Genomic DNA, 22,543 nt, shown 5'->3' with positions numbered 1-22,543 from the left:
ACCTCTTGGAAGATAAACCATTAACCAGAACTATTTAATTTATCAAATTAGATTTAGATTCAAAATAAATAAAAAATTAAATCACATTTAATAGTTTTCTATTACCACAATTTTAAACGCAGAAAAAATAAACATAAAATATTAAAATTATTAGTAATTCAGTCGAATGGTGTATGTTTATATTATTAAATAAATTATTATCATTATAATCATTATAACAATGAAAAGGCATTTGCCGTTAGTACATTAATATATACAAATAAATATAGTAAGAATTAAATGAAATGAAACATTACTAAAATAATTGTTCGAAGTTAGTTCACATTTGATAAATAATTGCAGTGTAGAAAAAAATAGTATTCTTCACTAAACCAGATTTCAATAATGCTGACATTATGAAGAATTGCATTTTCTCGTGAGAATTCTAACAAAACGACCAACTATACCGACAACTAAACGACCGAGAACTGACAAACAAAGTCATCTAACAGGATGATAACACATCATGTCGTTCTGTAAAGCCAGATCCGACTACGAAGGTAAACCTTCATTTTTCCTCCATCATCAAATTTACTGCAAGAGTTAAAACGCTTTCTAATCCAAAATCAGAACGATCCACTTATTATTAGCTGATTAGCTCGTACTTTCCGTTCGACTCAATGAGTCAGAATGTTTTCTTACCCAGAGAGAGATTAGTTAATTAATTAATTAGTTAGTTAATTATTTTCCGTTCGGATAAAAGGGTTCGAAAGTTTCTTATTCGAATACAGATTAGCTTGTATTTTCCGTTCGGATCAAAGGGTTGGGATTTCTTCTTATCCAAATACAGATTAGCTTACAGTTTCCGTTCGGAACAAAAGGTTAGGATGTTTTCTAATCCAAATACAGTAAGCTTGTACTTTCCGTTCGGATCAAAGGGTAGAATATTTTCGTATCCAAAAGACAGAGTAGCTTGTACTTTGTGTTGGGATCAAATAATGTTTTCCTATCCAAAATCAGATTGATCCACCGATTAGCTTGTACTTTCCGTCCGGATCCACCTTGATCCTATATCTCGTACCATACATTGATTGGTCGTAGTTAGCTTCGTGGTTATGATTTCCGTAGATCTTGAAGACGAGTCCATCGACGATGAAGATCCTCATGGGGCAGTTAGTCTTGTGTTTGCGGAAGTAGTTGCACCGCCAGGATACCCGTCCCTTGGCCTTGTTGAAGGCCATTTCGTTGAAGAGATTGTTCTGTGCGACAAGTTGGACTGTGCCGAAGTGTGTCTGGACGTAGAACCATCCTGTTCGAATAATTTGGAATTAGAAAAATAAGTTTTAAAGCTGCTGATGTTCATCATAAGATAAAAAATAAATTATTCCAGTGTGGTTGCGTGGGGTGGGCAAACCCCTCCATAATAAGATTTTAAAACAAGCCAAGAGAGTTCAACAAGCAATACATGCAGTAGCATTGGGGCTACGAGTTGTTTTGCAGGCTTGATTTAAGGGATAATCAAGTTTATGCATATTATTTACATAGGTACATCATAAAATATTCGTCAAATTTTTTTTAAAAGAAGATATTTCTTCTTGTTGCAGAATTGAGTGAACAAATCAGGGAAGAGTAGAAAACATGCAATGTTGCAAAATACTCGAGAAGGAATGGCTTGAAATTTGAGATAGCTGAAAACATAAAACGGACTGACACATTGATTCAAAATTTTCGTCACATAGAAAAGTCTCAAAATTGTTTGCCGAGAACTAATAGATCTATTAAACACCTTTTACACGAGGCAGTCAGATCTATCAATATAAATAAAAGTTCATAATTTTTAAAATGTACGCAGAGTAAGATGAAATAATTACGTTTAGCATAAAATTCAAAAATATTTATTTAATGGTAGACGGTAAAGAAGTTGTTTTATAAATATATATTCATATTAATAAAACATTATAATAACATAAAACATTAGTTACTAATTTGTAGAATATACATACGTTTGTAAATCTACACGGAGAAAAATGAGTATTGCTGATTTATTCAAAATCTCTTCAAATTATTAGTAATCAGGTTAAAACGGGATTGCAGGCCTTTTCCTAATTAAAAAATTCAATTCCTAATATATTGGAACATGTGTTCATGCACTTGCATTTGCCTTGATAGTATATAATAACGAAATTCCAAAAAAAAAATGTAATTTTTAGGAACACGTGTTCCGACATCGGGATAATACATTCCACTTTTACTAAAAGGTTATCAGGAAACCTATCAATTCATTCGTTAAGGCCCTGCAATCCCGGTTTTAACAGGATTATGAATAATTTGACGAGATTCTTAATAAATTAGCAATACTCATTTTTCTCCTTGTAACATTGGGTGTATTAGGTATAAACATCGGATGTATTAGGTGTAAACATCGGGTATATTAGGTATAAACATCGGGTGTATTAGGTATAATCATCTACCTACCCGACATATTATTTAGATTGAACACAAAAATGCATTTCTCTTCAAAAATTACCTTACAAACTTCATATAAGATTTTATTTGATGAAATAAATAAAATAAAATTTCAAAACCATTTCATACAGTAATTTTTTCACGCAAATATACTAGAAAATTGATAAATTAAAATATGAAAAATCATCAAAATTCAATCGGTGTAAACATCGGGTATATTAGGTATAAACATCGGGTGTATTAGGTATAATCATCTACCTACCCGACATATTATTTAGATTGAACACAAAAATGCATTTCTCTTCAAAAATTACCTTACAAACTTCATATAAGATTTTATTTGGTGAAATAAATAAAATAAAATTTCAAAACCATTTCATACAGTAATTTTTTCACGCAAATATACTAGAAAAATGATAAATTAAAATATGAAAAATCATCAAAATTCAATCGCGGTAACCCAGCTTGAAATTGAATTGATTTACCCTGTTCAATTTTAATATTATAAATACCTAAGGTAAAATAAAATGAGGTGTGCTGTGTGTGCACATCAACATACCTTATAATACATCGGTGTGAATTTTTAATTTTTTTTTAAATATACTTTTTTCTCATCTTCTACTCAAAATACAAGTCATCATTTTTTTTATTTACTACTAGGTAACTGGCCCGTGATGATACCGTAAATTTATTTCATTAGTAGGTAATTAGGTATTTGTTATTAATTTCGGTGCATGTTTTTGGTAATTATTCTGCATCTGGCTGGTAACCTATGACAGTATAATCATGGCTCAAGTTTTTGGCGTCGTCTTTTATGTGTAGGTACATAACACAAACATAGCATAACAAATATATGCTTTTCATCAAATATTAAATAAAAATCTTTACATAAGAATATGATGTGATCATATCCTTGTATACAGCATATTGAAAAAACTTCGAATTCAGACAAAATACATTGACTATGCAATTAACAATTACATCTTACCCAAAAACTCTTCAAGATGACGTACCCGTAATTATAGTTCCAAGCTCGGAGGCATTTAATTCATAACGTCAATGGTTTTCCGTTGCTTGGGAATATTATTTGACGATGACGTTCCAGTAACTGCAGACAGGCGTTTTGGAACATTTGCCTCATATCATCAATGATAATCGTTGGTTGGTTGGGACTACTCTACGGCAACGTTCTCACAAACTGTAGACCGACGCTCCTCATTGTTTGATTCATAACATTAATTGCTAATTGATGCTTAGGAATACTTGACCACCACGTTTCCACAACAGTTTTAGACAGACGAGCAGCAGCATTTGCAAAATAACGTCAATAATAACAGGTTGCTTTAGAATGCTTAACGACGTCGTTCCCACAACTGTAGATAGACGCTCCGCAGCATTTGCAACATAACGTCAATGATAACACGTTGCTTTAGAATGTTTGACGATGTCGTTCCAATAACTGTAGACAGACGCTCCGCAGCAGTTGCAACATAACGTCAATGATAACACGTTGCTTTAGAATGCTTGACGATATCGTTACCACAACTGTAGATAGACGCTCCGCAGCATTTGCGCCCTAACGTCAATGGTTATGCGTTGCTTGAGAATACTTGACGATGATGTTTCCACAACTGTAAACCGATGCTCCGCAACCCTTGCTTATTTTATTGCACTGCCACCTAACTAGTCCTGTGTTGGTGGTTTTATGTTTGCAGTATCTATACTGACCTATTTGAATGATACTGTTTCCACGTTGAGAAACCGTTAGTACTGCATTAGGTGATAGAGTGTCCAGACTTTGAAGGAGAATTGCTGAAAAAAATGCATCAATTGATTATTCAAGGAATTGGTCAAAACATCTACGGACCTCACCGAACACTCAAAATACAACACAAACCATTTAAAAATGCCCAACTGAAAATGTATTTCGCTTAAGCATTATTCTCAATGCTCTATTTTGGAGAATTTGTTCTGCCATTACATAAGAGAAGCTTGATACACGACCATCACACCTCAAAGGGGCATAACAGGAAAAATGCCATTTGCAAATATTACCTCAGTCAACTTTAAATAACCTTTTTTTCTCCAAATGCTGACCGTATTGGACCATTACTCATGCAAAGGGTACATTGAAAAAACTTTTGATACCCTCCAATTTGCACTCCCATTTTTTGTAAATGGTAAATTTTGTTTGTTGCCCTGTACAAACGATGGTATGCATTCAACTGTGATCTTTTAGAATTATTTTTTTTAGCGTTGTGAAGAATGTATTTCTTTTGATTTCTTTTATTAAGATTATTGAAAAAATATTTACGAATTTCTAATCTTTCAGCAGCGGTAAAGGAGTCTTGACATTTAACATTTTACATGCATGCTTGACAGTTAACAGAGTTGGGAACTTTGGACTGCTTTTTGACCTTAGCTATTTCTCTTCTCGACATCTTCGACGTTAAAATTTCATCTGAAACCAAATCTTAATAAATATGATCGTCTAATTTAATTAACGTATGGGCACTTGATAACAACATAACGATTTATTCATTCAATAATTGCGACAATAATTTCGTCTCACTAATTTTTTTGATACCACCAAAAATGTATTTTACAAACATTGTTTCCTCCAAAAATCGAAAGAAGAATGGTAGATCAAAGCGAATGCGGTTGTTTTACAATTTCATCTTAAGAAAGAATAGGTTAAAATTAAACAAAGTTTTAACATTTTCAAATATATTTATTTTAAAACAATCCAAATCTAACAAAATGACTAATTTTCCTCTTAACCAATATAACATCAATTTAATAGTTGTAAATAAAAAATCTAATATATACAACATTATTGTCATAACAAGTACACACAGCCAAAAGCTTTTCGTTAGTTTATATATTAATATTCAAATACCGTGTGGAAATTTAAACCCGATAAAATAATTAAAAAATAATAATAACCACATTTAGCACCATTGAAAGCTTGTAAATAATATAAAAACGGGGTTTGAATTTTTTTATACATTTCAATAAATTAAAAAATAATATAATTAATAAATAAAATGTTGAAAATATATAAAACATGTTTTTAGATTTTTAGTAAACGATTTCATATTCAAGGCTCTTTCAATATATTAAGCCTGTTTCGTTCATACAAGTTCAACATAGCATGAGGTGTAAATATAATATTTATAATTTCAATAAACTACGTGAACAAACAGTATAATCTTTATTTTCACTTAAAGTTCCGTTGGCTCTGAGAACACATGTATCTTAGTCAATCAGGATCAAGGACGAGAATAGTAAACCAATGTAGATAATAATAATAAAGTGATTAGGTACCTCTTAACATTAAGAATGAAGTAAAACTTACACGATTGAATTAATGGGTTGATATTTAAGTTCGTAGAATTCTTGGTTTCCAGGGAAGGAGGCGCTTCGTAAACAACGTCAGTAAATAGGTAAGTCAAAATCATTATAATGGCATGGGTGTTGTTAAATGCGATATGTTCATTTTTCGCAAAAGAAAAATTGCACTAACATGTAAACATACAACATTTCTGAAATGTCACTTTTTCGAGGCAAACCAAAAGCTTCGGATAAAGGAGACACGAGGAGGAGCGGCACAGAATAACCGCGCGGTAGCCGCCGTAACCGCAATAACCGCAACCGCGCCGTTCAACCGACCTGTGAGCATGGCACTAAGGCATCGGAACATTAATAATGGGCATATTCAAGAGTTCAGTTGGAAGGGTATTCCACAATCATTCTAATAATAACTTCCTAATAATTATTCTAATCTTGCACCTTTTCCGCTTTCTGCTCAAAAAGATTCGATATTTAAAAAGTAACAGATATTTTTCAAATTTGGTTTCAAGATTTCTTCACCTCCAATCGCGGAATCGAAAAATTGTCAGAACGAATGGATTTTTATGGGTACAGATTCCCGAACAACTAACAAATGACCATTGGGATAGGAATGTCTTAGATAGAAAAAAAACAATGTTTGCCAAGAAGAGTGGGAAGAGAAATGTCGTCTACAGATGTGTACGTACAAACTGGAATCATTTGAGTGAGGTCCATGCCCAAAGCTGAATTCCAGAGGACTTACGAAGATTCAGTAGACATTTTTGATTATTAAAAAAGAAAATCGAATAAAACGCCATGAAGATATATATTGCACAAACCCAATAACTTAGTAAAATAAGCCTCAAGTGTCAGTTGGATATGAACTGTGGACAGTGATTGTGCACCGTCATGGACTTGACGATGAGCTCATTCTGCGTGTATAACTTGGCCCGACAGTGGGTCAAGTGGCGCTTAACGCATCTCCAGAGCACTTGACCTCGAGGCGTGCTTCTCTCTTTCTGGAAACGGAATCCGTCCATCACGATAACCTTGTTGCCGTGTCGGGAGACGCCGAATGTGGGCACTGGAAAAACATTACATAAATTATTATCTGCGGGCTTGGAAGTAACATGTTCTAGGAGAAATAGCCATTTCAGTGTCTTAAAACTTCCAGATAATGTTCCTCAATACAATACAACTTCATCTTCATCATCAGGAAAAGGAGGCACTTTAGGTATAAATCTACGCAAACGTTTCGATCCAAAAAATAAATTTTCAAAATTTGTCTACATTATTAGAGCACAGTCATTTAAAAAGTAATTTTGATTAATTTCTTGCAGAAAAATTGAAAAGAAACCATATTTCCAAATATGGCCGCGTTTCCTCAGATTTCTGATTTGAAAAAAATACTAAACCTTGTAAATTAACTAAATTTAATTTTTACTGCAATAAATCGTCAAAATTGAAATTCTAGCGAAGATAAAAAACATTAAAGTTATCAAAGAAGTTAGGTATTATTTACATTGGCGGATTCAGTTTATTATTTTTAAAACATTACATAAATTGTAATGTCCAACCGCCTGCTAATTAAGATATCATAGCCGATTGTTAATCTATCACAATATAAAAAGTTGAATGTGTTTGGTTGAAGCCAGTGTTTTATTGACTAAGAGAGTTTGTGAGAAAACTTCGGAGATATAACACTACTCTTACCCGCAGAGTTTATCGCTGGTGCGGCTGTGCGCAGCGGATTAATTCCAGTGGGTCTTCCGAGAGGACTCCACTTAAAGGTCAGTAATATAGACTCAAAGAGCCACAGATACCCCCAATAGTCTTCATTGGGGAGGATGCTTCCATCAAAGGCTCTAAATAAATAATCATTGGGAATTGTATTCCCGCTTTGTTACAGACTTTGGATTTGACTGATTTAATATTAAATTAAATTAAGAAAAATCTTAATCCTTCGAATAATAAAGATAGTAATTGTAGGTCGGAAACTATGGAATAATAGTGAACATATGTTTCTGTTTAATTTACGACGCGAACGGAGGTATAAAAGTCCGGTACACGTGTTCGTCACCCTCTTTCTTTTTGACCTCCTGCCAGTTGAACATTATAAATAATAGCTGTCCCCGCTGTAGCTCAGTCTGTCGATGAAGATAGAGAAACAATAGCGCGTGTTGCTTTAACGTTCAACAGATGGCGCTGTTTAAAAAGAACCATGTTTTTACCTGTCATAGGCGACATCAACAGTGAATGCAACTTTGTGTCAAAATTTCAAAGCAATCGGTGAATAACTCTAATTCCATCTAACAAAACACAGACATTTTAGTAAATATTTTTGCTTCAAAAAATGTCAGATTAAAAACATATATATTTTACAAATCAATATACAAAAATTTGATGCAGGGAAGTCGCTGAAATAGATTTTGGGGATGCAAATAAATTAAAAAATAATTCCTCGTTTGGCCGAGAAGTGCGTCAAGCTGTCATGTAATTTATAAAATAAAACATGTAAGTAGGTGCGGATAAGAATTTTTACTAAGCAAAGAAAACATACAGCTTGATTTTAATATCAACATAAATAGGTACCTATATAAAGTACAGTATATTATATTATTAAGTATAGTATAAAAAATCCTTACCATACAATATTCTTTTCTTTGAGATCATCTTAAATAAGCAATCAACTTATACATGACTACTTCCCTCCAGAAGGTAAATAAAAAATAATATCTTAAAATGACTACAGTTTTTTATCACATATAAAATCTTTTGGCACAAGAAAAGTACAATAATAAAAATATACATCTTTTAAATTTGTAATTGTTTAAAACATAGAGTGTCCACAGGAGTACTTTATACGAAATACAAAATAATGACTTGTTATTTTAATTGATGTATGCATCTCATCACTTATGGTTGTGTTCATTCTTCATGAACAAGATCGCCGAATTTTGGGTCTTGATTTTGGCTTTACAGTCCTTATAGTACCTACTGCACCTCCAACTGATGGTCCCGTCTAGATTGAATTCCCTTTTTTTGGTACGGATCTTAATGAAGCTATAGTCACCCATCCTAATTCCATCATAGCCCTTTGCAGTCAATGTGAACACAGGAGCTGAATAGAAAAACACATTATTTTACTATTTATAACTTAAGATATCAAACAATTAGATTACAAAATTTAAATTATATCTACTGATGTTATCTGTAGGATTTTCTGTAGAACCGGGCTAAGTCCCAAAAATTAGCCTCTGCAACGTTAGTAACTAATTGATACCATATACTTGAAAACCAGAAGCCACTACGGGAGAGACACATGTAAACAAATAAAATATATTATTATATACACATTCGAGACGTTAATAGATATATAGATAGCTAGTAATAGATCTAAAGATTAAATTGGCTTTGCGAAGACAGTCTGGACATGCAATGGACGAAGTAGTTGAAGATAGAGATGGTTGGGCGACTGTGCGGAAGCAATCCCGGGAAGGAGTCCCGTCCCCAAAAGGAAAAGAGGAGGAAAATAATGATAAAAAAGGAATACTCAAAATAGCAACACAAGATAGATATAGATAACAGATAGGAATGAATGGAGATTGAACGTGCCTTGTCGAAACAATGGAATCCCGGCCCACAAGAGAAAGCTAATGAAAATAATGATAAAAATGTAAAATCTAAAAAAAACAAGCAGTGAGGAGAAGGATTCAGACCGAAGCTCGAACACTGAAGTAACATAAAGTAGGGACGCATGGAGATACATTAATACAGCAACATGATTCCTACCACACAAGAAAGAGATAATTAACATGACGATACTTAATAAACGAAAAAAAGCGGAAAACGTATAAGCAAAATTAAATACTGAACTAGGAACCAAGGTCACTGAAGCAGCACTGTCAGAACAATTTTAACTTTAAAAATTTTAGTAAACGAAAAAAAGTTCGATGGCCTTTAGGCTGAGTCCTATTTTACAAATGTTGCAAGCCTAATTGGATTTGTGCGACTCAGTCTGAGTACTACAGTTGCAGCAGCGGCGACTCGATGCATTCACCAGCAACGGCATGTGTTTGCCTTGGCTTTGCCTCCGATGGAACACGCTGCTTTACGTGTTTATTCAAATAACTAGGTCCTGATCTATCAAAGGACCTTTTCCTCTGGGCCGAATCTAGGACAGTCCTATAGAACACGAGAACTGAAGAGTAACAAAACATTACCTATTGTAAAATGCATTTTTTTGCATTTTTGTTTGTTACAAAACAAATCAGAGATACAATGCAACTAAAGCAATAATTGCTGTTATAAATTATTTTTAAAATAATATTATCATTATTAATAATATTGCATTATCTATCTTAATCTTGCTGTCAAGCGTTAACCTTGTAATTCTAAGTTTTATACAAGATAAACAAAATTCCACTAATTTAAATATATATGTAACAATTTTTTATAACAGTCCCACGTTGGGCGACAATTTGTAACAAAAGTCAAAGTAACTAAACAAAAGTATGTAACAGTTATAACGAATATAACAAACTTCGCGGAAAATACGAAAGGTGCGTCATCTCTGACTATATTCGAAGAATAAAGAATTTCTCTAGGCATTCTTCAACCTTACTGAAAGGGACGATAAATCCCACTAACAGTACCAGGTCTTGAGCCTACGACCGGCTCGTGATCTCTGCTAGGTTCAAGGCCGTGAACTCGCTTTTATAGGTCGCCGACGTTACATCATTCGGTAGGTAGCGGAAGGTAAGCCACTGATTGGTAAATTGTTAGCTGCGTGTCCAATAGGAGATCTACGATGACCTTCGTTTGCAGGTGAGAGAAAGAAAGTATTCCAACTCTTGTGGTTTTCGTCTCATTATAGATATCATCACAACAGGATATGACCGATCAGTGTCTAAGTTGGCAACGCGTTTGGGTCTCACCCAGGCGTCGTGCGTTCAATTCCTCAGCTGGCTAAGACCTCCACGAGTCCTCAATCCATATAAGCAACATTTTCCGCTTACTGTGGTGGTAGAATATTTTAATATATTCTCAGGTTATACGTAAAACGGGAATGTTTGTCTTTCAAAAAAAAACTTAAAACCAGAGAGGCATAGAAAATACGTTCATCGTCAATATTTAAAAGGTGGGTTAAAATTAGAAATAAAATCAAGAATTTTTTAAAAGAATATATTTTTTGTGTACGGCAATTATAACTCGTAGTTCTGGACCTATGAGAGATTAGGTTCATGGGTATTTCTCTGTTATATATTATTATTATCATTACTTATTGAGTTAGTTCTTAGTATTCATTATATAAACTAATATTTAGATTCATTAGGGTGCATCAAAAAAAAACTTTTTTGGGGTATTCAAAACAAAAAGTTGATAAAAAGTTGTCTCCATGAACCCACATATATTATAAAAAAATGGCCCGATTGGAAAACTTTACGTAGTGTCCCGTTAAATATCTAAAGATCATAATTTTCTTAAAAAAATCAAATTTTTGTGATTTTGATGTGGAGTGATCTATTTTTAATAATTAAAAAATTTAAACAATAGGGTGTGAAATAAGCGCATTTATTCAATGGTTTTGGGAACAATAAATCAGATAAACAGAATGTAACAATAGTTTTTTTCCAAGTGGCAAACTATACTATTACTGACATTAAATTATTTTTATGAAATTTGAGAAATTTAGACCTTTTGCGGGAGACCTAATTTTTTTCGATATGATCAATTTTTTGTGGTTTATATGGGTTCACAGAGAAAACTTTTAATGGCCTTGAGAATTTCCAAAAAAGGCTTTTTCTGATACACCCTAAAGCACCTACAAGGTTGTTAAACAAATTTTGTAATATTTTAAGTTAGCAAATCATACATTTTTTAACACTCCATTATTCACTAACTTTTGAAAAAAAAATTATTTGTATTGGAAAGAAAATTTAAAGTTTATATAATTATTAATCGTGGTTGTGTTCACTCGAGTGGAAAATGAAGGTACTTCCCACGGTCCTTATCTTCGCCTTACATTTCTTGAAATATTTACTGCATCTCCAACTAATGGTAGCATCAGCGTGGGTCATTACTTTTAAAAAACGATAAATGCCGACGTCAATGCAGTCTTGGCCCCTCGTAGTAAGCGCAAATATTGGAGCTGAAATGTAACAAATATCTCTATGGTTATATTTTCAACAACGAAAAAATTATTTGAAAAAAATTGAGGTTATTTTTCTCTCCCCGTTGGTGCCGTAATTTATCCAAAATTACCTGATTTTGTACAAGGAAAAAAATGAAACTCTGGAGGTGTTCTATGTTCGGGAGGTGGCGTTCTGAAGTCTGAAAATCTGTGCTTATCCTAAGAAAAACGAAACATAAAGAAATATTATTGTTTTTCGAAGAATTTGGTAATGAACGAGTATAATCAGTTGGCCTCAACACTGAGCGGGAGGTGATGAATCAAATAGTATTTTTGAAATATTTAATTGGCAATTCATACCCGAACTTAAAAACGACACACAGCCTACCTTTTGGACATTTTTATAAATACTTATTTTTTATGTGACACCTTACAAGAGCGCCCCTTTCTATACAGTGTAAAGGCAGGGAAACTATGTACTACCGTCCCAGTTGGGCAGCGTTGTAAGGCGGGCTAAGGCAGGAGCTGTAGGAAGAGATTTATTAATGCGGATCTTGAAGATTCCCGGATTATACGAAGGAAGAAATACAGATGCCGGTAGCTCATTCCACATACGAGCCGACGTACACAAAAACGAGTCAAAGAAACGGCCCGTTTTCATGAAGCCAACATCAACTGTGAACGGGTGTTCCGCTCGTGTCTGTGGAATTTTCACGCACGTGCAACGGTGATCAATTCTTAACATTAGAGCATTCTCCATTAAAATAGCTGTAGAATAGACTCATCATTCCCACATTGCGTCTGTGCATTAGATATGACAATCGATCATGTTAACAATGGATTGCCAATTATACGGATCGCCCTCCTATGCACAGAATCAAGAGGGTTTATCAAGTATTGTGGGGCTCCATCCCAGAGGTGACTCCCAAATTCAATTGTTGGGCGTACTTGAGATTTGTCTAGGGTTAGCAGCTGGTCACTATTGAAGAATCTGCTAGCCTGGTGGGCACCTTCATCATCCCACACATTCATTTCACAAATCCTTACAAATGTGGGCACATAAATCGAGACCACCATTCAGAAAAGTTGTTCGATGTGGCTTTAGATATTTTTAGTGACCTGATCTGAATAGCCAAGCATTTCTCAAGTTTTCTCTTTCTCGTGTCTTTCCTATAATAAATTCTTTCAGCCCCCAAATATATAGGTGTCATTATAAACTCAAAGCTGAAATTCTCAACATGCAGACTTACAATTAAAAAAAAATGCAAAAAATATTATTTCTTCAAAGAATCAGAAACAAAGTAAATAAAGACACATGTCAGATTTATAACGATTTATAACGAAATTATATCACCACAGATTAGTTACTGTTCACGTATTCTTTTTCTCAGCAATGAAGAGAAAAAGCAAATACTGCACAATAAAGCAATGCGAATAAGACTCAAGCGCAACATATACACACGGATAAGAGACATCTTAAAGGAGCTAAATTTTATGACAGGGAAGAAAACTATAATTTGAATGTATTTATTTTTATGAATAAAATTAACGCAGGGATGATGTCTAAGGAACTGAAAAGAAAAAATAATTACAATCACGAGACACACGGACATAGGACGAGAAATGTAAAGGAATTTAGATTGCCAACAAGGAATAATTCAAGCACCCCGAAATCTCTTTTGTACCAGGCCGTCCAACTTTACAACAAAATCCAGAATAAAATTACTGAGATTCAGTTCAGTTTCAGTGCCGGCAACCCGGGCGTTTATTTTATTTTTTAGTATGTTACAAGGTTTTCTTTACCCGCTTCACTAGACAAAGTCTGTTCTGAGGCGAGATTGAAAATATGATTAATTTTAAAAAGGAATTAAGAAAGCAAGTGTCTACCTCAAACATATATATTTAGTTTATGATTGAATAAAATTAAATTTAAAATATTTATATTAGATACATAAAATTTCTAAAATTATTAGCACACACGACTAAGAATAATAAATAAACAACTAGCTACAAGGAAGGGATCATGTGCGGAATCATGAAACATATCTAAACTACATACAATTAGAAATAGTAATATAATGTATAAATACTGAAGTAATAAGTTTGGTTTTTACACTGTATTTTACTCCGATTAATTATAGATCTGGATGGGAGTGATCGTTGCCCAAGTTAATAATCGTCCTGTCCATGGTCCACAATCTCGCCTTGCATTTCATCCTGGTGTGTTGGTTACACCTCCAACTAATGGTATTGTCTCGATTAGTGTGGAACTTTACGAACTTGTAGTTCCCGATGCAGATGCACTGATGCCCTTGAAGGGTCCTCCCGTAAGTCACTGGAAAAATATTCTTATGTTAAAAACATAAGACGTTATTAAATTTGTACAAGTAACGTCTTTTGAATCTATGATATATTAATATACCTACTTCTATACCTGCTAAACTTTCTTTTCTGATTTAGTCACTTTCATTGAAACGCTTTCACTTCTTTCCGCATTATTACATTCCCTAAAATGGACATACCATAGTTCCATAACTGAGTTATACAGGGTGTTAAGAGACGTACTTGACTCACTTTAACCAGTAATTCCTGAAAATATTTGGAGTCAAAAATGTAAATGAAATTTTGGTCTGCGGTGACCTTTTTTGTTTTTTTTTCTAAAAAAAACATAGAAAATCAGTAGGAATTGGACAGCTAGGGCCGATGTGAGGGGTTAGGTGGTTACTCGTCTGAGTGACCAGCGTCGACGGGTGGAAGAATTTTTTTTAAATTGAAAATTTTGAAAAAAAACATCAAAAAGTCACAGGAGGGGAAAATTTTAAGGCCAGTGGATGAGGAAGAGTCAATTTTAAAATTCAGCATCTAATTCGGTATGTAATCATTGTAATTTTTTGCAGATTTCAAAGACTGCACTGTTCTGAATGTGCTTAACCCGCAGAGTTAAACAATTAGAGGCACTATACGTATTAATAATATCTCGTCAAAACGTGTCCTACTGTTAGAACGCGATAAGCGTTGCGCGTAGACCGGATTCGGTAGTTTTAGTCAGAGCGTCGGGAGCGTTGGAGGCCACGTGGAAATAAATATGGGGAACCTATTTTTCGGTTCATGTCTCATCTAAATATAATACATCAATGGCTTACCCGTAGTTATAAATATGTATCAAATTACGTCGATTATATGTGCATGATGTGCACTTTTTAAGTATCATTCATTGCGTCCATCGCGTTACAGCGTTACAGCCTCCATCAGAGGGAAGCTGTGTAGATTGTGGTGAATTTTATATTTATGTATCTAGGAGTGATTCCCTGTTGCAATTGTTAATTCTCTTAATGGTTTTATGCGTTTAGTTTTGGTTTAGCCGTCATCTTTATTTGATACGACTCGAATTAAATTACCTTCAACGTACCTACATATCGACATTATATTATATCTATGGATATAATATAATTATATCCATAGATTTACCGACCAGATGGGAACCGTATCAACATACATTTATAAGATTTTAATAATAATAATAATAATAATAATAATAATGTTTATTTCAGCTGGACAGAGCGGTGTGTGCATTGCTCTGCCTGCCATAAAAGTTTACATTTAAGTTAATACATAAAAATGAAATGAATAAAGATATAAATAAAAATAATAAATAAAAAATCAATACATTGATGTGCACATTAGGACTTTATGGTGGCTTGAGTGAAATTCTCCATCTCCGGTGTAGAGGCGCTCCCTGCCACTGGGCAACGGCCTGGACAAGAGTGTTGTCCGATCTCTGGTAGCGCTGACTCGTCACGGCTATTCTGTGGCGCATCAAAGCAGCGAACCCATGCACCCTTCCTTCGGTGAACATCTGTGAAGCGCTGCATCGCCAGGGGAGGCCAAATAGGGCTCTGTATGCGTGGTTGTACTGTACTCGGAGTGTGTTCATGAGGCCTTGTGTGTATGTCGTCCATAGCTCGCTAGTGTAGAAGCTCATACAATATGTTTGGAAAAGTTGCTTCTTCACCGGAGGACTGCACTACGAAAACTTTAAAACCAATTTTTTCAGTCTCTATCCTACCAAACAGGCTGAAATTTTGGAATCGAGATAAGAATCATGGCCAGAAACGAAATCAATCTCAAAATCTGCTTAAAGTTTAATTTTGGAAAAATCATCAATAATTATATTATATGTATATATGGATAATTTGTATAGCACTGTTTTTTTGCGAAATGTGACCTTAAAGGTGCTGTACAATTTATAAGGCTCTACTTAATTTTATTATTTATAAACAGATACAGAAAGCATACTTACCTGGCAGGTCACTTCAGATAAACACACTTTTATTAAATAATTATAAGCAATAATTAGTCGCCTGAAATATCAATACAAATTGAAAATATCTCCCGAGTAAATATAAATGCCGCCAACGGGAATTGAACCCGTACCTTCTGATATCCAGTCAGGTGCTCTGAACCACTGAGCTATGTCGGCTTTTATTAGATATTTAAGCTTGGATATTACATGATTTTACATTTCTTATTTTACCTCCCATTAAAGTTGATATTACATTTATTAGAAGTTTACTGGCAAAAGCGAAGTTGATCTTTATTTCAAAAGACTGAAGATTTTTTATGAAATGACCTTAAAAAGCTTACAAATTCCTAGTTGTTAATATTTTTTACACATTTAGTTATTTACAATGTCGCGGACTGTGAAGTTGGAATGCAGAGAGAATAACAAAACAAAATCGAGAATGATATTAAAAAAAAAACAATTATGAGAAAAAATATATTTATTCAAATGTTTTAATTTTGCATTACACACAACATACAAAAATATGGCATAAATAAATCTTTAAGAAAATATGGGTTATTATTTTAAATCTGGAATGGTACGAAGAGAAAAAAAAATATGAGCTTGAAATAAAACTAAATATAAAATTATTGCCTTTTTTCTTACCGACCTAGTTAAAATTATCAATAAGGTTTTGATTAATGTATTGACGATTTAATTTCTCAACGAATGAGGGGTTATTTATTACTTATAACCTACTCAATAAGAAAGGCACCTTTTATGAAATCTAAATAATTATTAAATACTAATAAAAATTGTTAAAGTATATATGCAGAAAAATGAGTGTTGCTAATTTATGAAGAATGTCTCCAATTTTTGTTTTTTTAATTATTCACACCATGAAAACTTTTACACTCAATTATTTGTAACCCGGTTAAAAACGGGATTGCAGGCGCCGAATAAATGAAATGATAAGTTTCCTGATAAACTTTTTGTGAAATAAGAATGTACATATCACGATATTCATAAATATCCTAATATTTGAGTATTTCGTCATTATATATTATCAAAGCAAATGCAGGTGAATGAACACGTGTTCCGACGCATTAGAAAATTACTAAAACTTTATCAGGAAACGGCTGCAATCCTATTTTTAACCGGATTATCAATAATTTGAAGGGATTCTTAATATATATTATTAAGAATCTCTTTAATGAGCGTTTAACATACTTTACGTTGATACTCATTTTTCTCGGTGTATTAACGATATACTGCTGCACAAACGTTCGTTTTTATTTATTACTAATATAAAATATATTATGTAAGGCACCATTTTATATCTTAATTATTATTTATTTATCATTTAATATTATACCAATTCAGGTAAACGTCTTCAAGATACTGCCACAAACAAACCCATTGAGTTAAAAAGAAAAGGAAAAAGAATGGAACAACATCGAGCGAGTTTGATAAAATCGGAAAGGTGACAATCTAGCATTGCCTAAATTTAAATGTAGAGAGTTCCACCAAACACTAAAATATTTCTCTAAATCTGTAGAAAAAACAGAATCCCGAGTGAGATTCGCAAAATAAATAACTATGTTTGGCTAAATCTGAAGAAATAAAATGATATGTTAGGAAAAATCTAAAGAAAAAAGGCACAGTCAAGAGTGAGATTGATTAAATTTAAAGTAACATTTAAAACGAAATTTCAAGGCAAAACCTGGAGAGAGGTATTATCAGAAATGTTTTAGTCCATTTGCTTCTCTGTGAGATGGCGTGATTACGTATCGAAACCCTTCAGATACATAATTCTTTTGACGTCTCAAATTTATAGTTATTCATAAGAAAATTGATAACCTAATTACCTACTTAATATTAAGAAGAAGACAATTACAACTTTAAGATATAAGTTATCGACACGGCTTGATCTGTTTGTTGCGGTTTGCTGGGACGTGAGCGTGCGGATTTCAGAGGGAAGGGGCAGAGGGCATCCGTTTTATTGCGGGAGATATTTAAATTTGAACTTACCTACATTTACGTTTAAATAACGGATATTCGATCTGTGGAACGATTACATAGCTCGTATTATATTTGTTGTGCGCTATGTATAAATTAATACATTACAATATCCAAAAGTTACCATACTAGCCTTTCGAATTTTACTATTCCCTTCTACATATCTCCGTAAAAGTGGATTTTCAATGCTTGTTGATTATAAATCCAAAACAAGAAACAAATTGGCTGTAGAGAATGACATAAGGTTGGCACAAGCGACAACTCAATCGAATTTCGAATTTTGATAAAAGGGGAAAATGTCAAGCATCGCATTAGTATTAATTAATAAGTTAAATAAAAAAAATATATATACTTTAATATCTATTTCCGGGGTGTTTTTTTACATGTATAAATATCGTTAAACTGGGGGAAAAATTTGGGTCGGTTATAAATTTCAGAATCCGCAGCACCAGAAGAAATTCCCCACTGTCAGGGTTGCGGTCACTTAGCTATTGTAAAATGGGGTCGAGACCTGAAATAAGTTGGGAACCCCTGGTTTATGAATCATAACAAAAATAGTCATTTAGTCAACATAAAGTTGATAGACCAGTAATAATATTTTTTATACTTAAAAGCTTTTCAATGCAAAAAAATCGAAGCTGAAGATACACAAGTTCTTTTAATATTACGCAATGTGTTTTAAATCAAATGAAGCCTGCTTTACATTATTGGCGTGACCTTTCCTCGAATTGCGCAGTTCCTGCTTAGAGCAATATTGGTTGCAGTGGCTGCATTCGCTCATTCATTAACACCCCATCCGTTGAAAATTCGCCTGCCCTTTGACACGGGGACAAAACACGTCACGGGAGTAAGCACCGTCAAAGGGTAGGCGAGCGCGTCTACGTAACTTGTGTTATCTCTTTAAGAGTGTAAAGCAGGCATGATACTTCTAGCATCCATAATATCGATTCAGAATTTTATATGTTCATAATTTGAATGCATGTTAGACAAATTCGGGTTTCTGCGGCTGTGCGTGGTTGTGCTCCGACAGCAGGCGCGCCACTACGCCCCCCTCCAGCTGTAGCCGGGCGGGGCACGCAGCGCCCCCGGGAGCGGCCACGAAGGCACAGCGCCAGTACTCCCGCCCCCCGTCCCGGCACTGATTCTCGTACTCGTTGCCGTCGTACACGAGGCGTATGTCGTCTCCGTGCGATAGAATGTACGGCACATCTGGAAGGAGATAAATTAGTTATAGTGAAGTCAATTATGACGCAGCAACAATGGGAAATAAATAAGAGGAGCCATGAATCCCGCCATATACCTTCAAGTATAGGTGCTTGAGCTGAGACTTGCGTCAGTATGCTACAAATTTGATCAAGATTCCTGACTTGCAAGTCTAGTATAAAAATTGAATTTTCAATCTCTATACTTGCGCAAACATAGTTTGCGAAGGTGTGTGTGTGAGAAATGTCAATTTTCAAAGGCGTCAAGAGGTCTTTAATAAACGGTGTAACTAATACAGTGATAGACGCCCCAAATAAGATTCTTCGTTCATAATGCGTGTGTGGTATTTTTTTTTTCGGAGTTAATTTCAATTCACGATTTAAATCATTCGTAAACATCATTCTTTTTTATTCAAACAGTACGTTGTTTTCTGCCCTTTTGTGTTTTTTATAAGCTAACAACAGTCCAACGAAAGTCAATGCGTCGTCATTGGATGCCATGCATAAAATCGGTTGCATCGCACAGTACAACCTTCAACTATTGTTTGCCAGAACTGACACATTTGCAAGTATATCTGAAAGTGTACGGTCATAAGGCCGATCAAGTATACCTACTTGCGCAAGTCTTCAGCTCAAGTGTACTTAAAGGTGTATGGCTGGCCTAATATTTATAGTACAGATTGCTTTCCTAATCATAAATCATAACTAGTGTTGAAAAGGGAGTAAATTGGTTACTGACCACGGTCCCTCATTTTGCTAGTCGAACGTCCTGCCCACCGGACTATCGACAGGGGATGAATGAATTCAGAATGCATTTATGCCTTATTTTTTCAGCAGGGAATCTCTTTTTATGAAATAGTAAAACTCTCGTAACTCTGGCGTTCTTAGCAACTATGGCAGATTGTCTGTCATTGGCTAGAAAAATTCGCCGAAATCTTTTTGACTTCCAGTGTGAATATGGCTTTAACTCAATTATTGAACTCACTATTTTAGTGCATTTCGAAAATTTAGAGCGATAAGTTACTTTGCTCTTGGCTAATCAAAATCTAAAGCCCGGCGAAATGTCCGGAAAATATTCCCCTTTTTCTTGCACTTCGACCGCCGTCGGTAGACGATACAGTATCGTAATTGTCTTTGTCTTTTGTATAACGGCTTGTTACATTTAATATTTTACTGCTATGTTGGAATAGTGGAATAATAGCCGATAGACTGTAATAAACACAATGTATTATCTAAATTTAATAACTAGACTAACATAGTTACTCCAGCATTCAACCCTCTTCTTACCTTTTATTGTTCCTATCCAATTCATTTCCTTCTCTCACAATATGCCAAGTGTGTCATAGCTGTGGTATTAACATTAAAAATTATTATTTTATTTATCATCATATTATTTTTATAAAACAATTGTAATTTCTAAGCGTTCATCAATTCTATTGAAGCATGTCGTCTGTTGACAAAATGCAATTTCTAATTCAAAATAATATTTAATAATAGATTCACCTAACTAAGCGGACGTATTATATTGGTAGAAGAGAAAAATAGGAATAATATAATTATAATAATAACAACAATAATTCAATTTCAATCCAATTACGATTATATTCGGGTAAAACGTAATTGTACAAAGATAGCAGACAACTAGTTGAAGAGAATATTGGTAATTTTTAAATTTACCAAGCTGCAGCGGCGTATTAGGGAATCTTTATAATTAAGACTGGTAATAAACATCAAATAAGAAGAACACAGTAAGAATGGAAATAAATCTATTTATTTTTCACAGCTTTTAGCAACAATATTATTATTAAAGGCCCCATTTTAATACCTATAGTTATAAAAATATTATTATTAACAAGAGTACATATTTCATAAGTTCACAGCAGTATTACAGCATTATAATGTAACACTATATTATAAAATATAACAAATTTATATAATACATATATAAGAAATAACATTTAGCGTACAGCGTACAGGAATGTAAATAAGTACAGCGTAAAGCGTACAGAAATGTAAATGCCAAGTTCAGATTAATTTAACTATATTTATACATCACAAAATGACTTACATAAATAAATCAAGTACTACGTTGTACAATAAAAGGCACGACATTGCGATATACGACTTCATACAAAAAAGTTGATAATTTGGTTTACTCACTAATTAATCTAACCTAATTCCAATCTAAGGACCCTGCTCTGATAGTACGATTTGTATAATGGTTTAATTCTATTTTGAACTTGCCTTACCCCGCCACGCATTGCTGTGGCTCAGACTGTCTGTGCAGAAAAAAAAATAGGAACGCGTGTTGCTTTTACGTCCAAAAAATGGAAATTAAAAAAAAAACATGTTTGTACAACAGATTAGTCTGTTTTTGAAAAACACATCTGCCCTGATGATAGACACTGCAATGCTGTCCGAAACGTTGGCTAAAGAAGGAGTTAGCGCAACACGGCATAACACCACAAAAACAAATAAAAAAAAATTAATTTTAATTTATATACATTAGAATATCATATCACAAAGTATTTGCTTCACATGACAAAATATTAAATTTTATTTACGTACATATGTAATTATCTAATACTATGTAACAATATAATATATTAGGAATGTCCGAAGAAAAGCTTATAAAAAATTATATTTATCCCATTGTATGAGAATCAAAATATCTATCTATACAAAAAAAAAATAAAACAAGTCTACCGTTTTATTCCGAGATTGATGAAATTTTGCACAAGTGACCTTAAAATAAGAGGAAGGCCACTGTCTATGTCTGATTTTAAAAACTTTCTGTAAAGCCCGGGCAACACCGGAGACTTCGGCTAATACAAAATAAACGCCCACAAAATATTAAATACATACCTAACAGGAAAAATAAATCGTACAAAATAGCTTTGTATAACATTTGTGAAACATGAAATGCAGTCTTTTAACAACAAAAAAACACGTACTTGAGCAAGTTCATTGGGCTGTTGCATTTCATGGATAAGAAGAAGAAAAAATTCAAATATAATTAACTAAATAAAAAAACTAATATACAACAAAACACGTCTATTACTTATATACAGTAATGATATATATTATGAACCAAATTCATTTCATACCAAATTATCATATTTAGTAATA

The 22,543-nt window shown here is 33.6% G+C and overlaps 1 protein-coding gene and 1 long non-coding RNA gene across 47 annotated transcripts in view; one reads left to right on the top strand and one right to left on the bottom strand.

Annotated features, from left to right (window-relative positions):
* Positions 1 to 22,543, top strand: part of LOC149418217 (uncharacterized) — a 598,424-nt gene that overhangs the window by 358,960 nt on the left and 216,921 nt on the right. The gene's annotated exons all lie outside the window — the stretch shown is intronic.
* Positions 158 to 4,253, bottom strand: LOC149418219 (uncharacterized). Its single transcript, XR_016303162.1, has 2 exons — positions 4,174 to 4,253; positions 158 to 1,288 (listed from the first exon to the last, which is right to left on the bottom strand). It is a non-coding gene; the product is annotated as an uncharacterized LOC149418219 (long non-coding RNA).

Source organism: Hesperophylax consimilis, chromosome 14 (assembly GCF_061612785.1).
Source record: "Hesperophylax consimilis isolate HC1 chromosome 14, BYU_Hcon_1.0, whole genome shotgun sequence".
NCBI lineage: Eukaryota > Metazoa > Arthropoda > Insecta > Trichoptera > Limnephilidae > Hesperophylax > Hesperophylax consimilis.
Note: the sequence above shows the minus strand (reverse complement) of the source record. Positions and strands in the feature narration are given on the sequence as shown.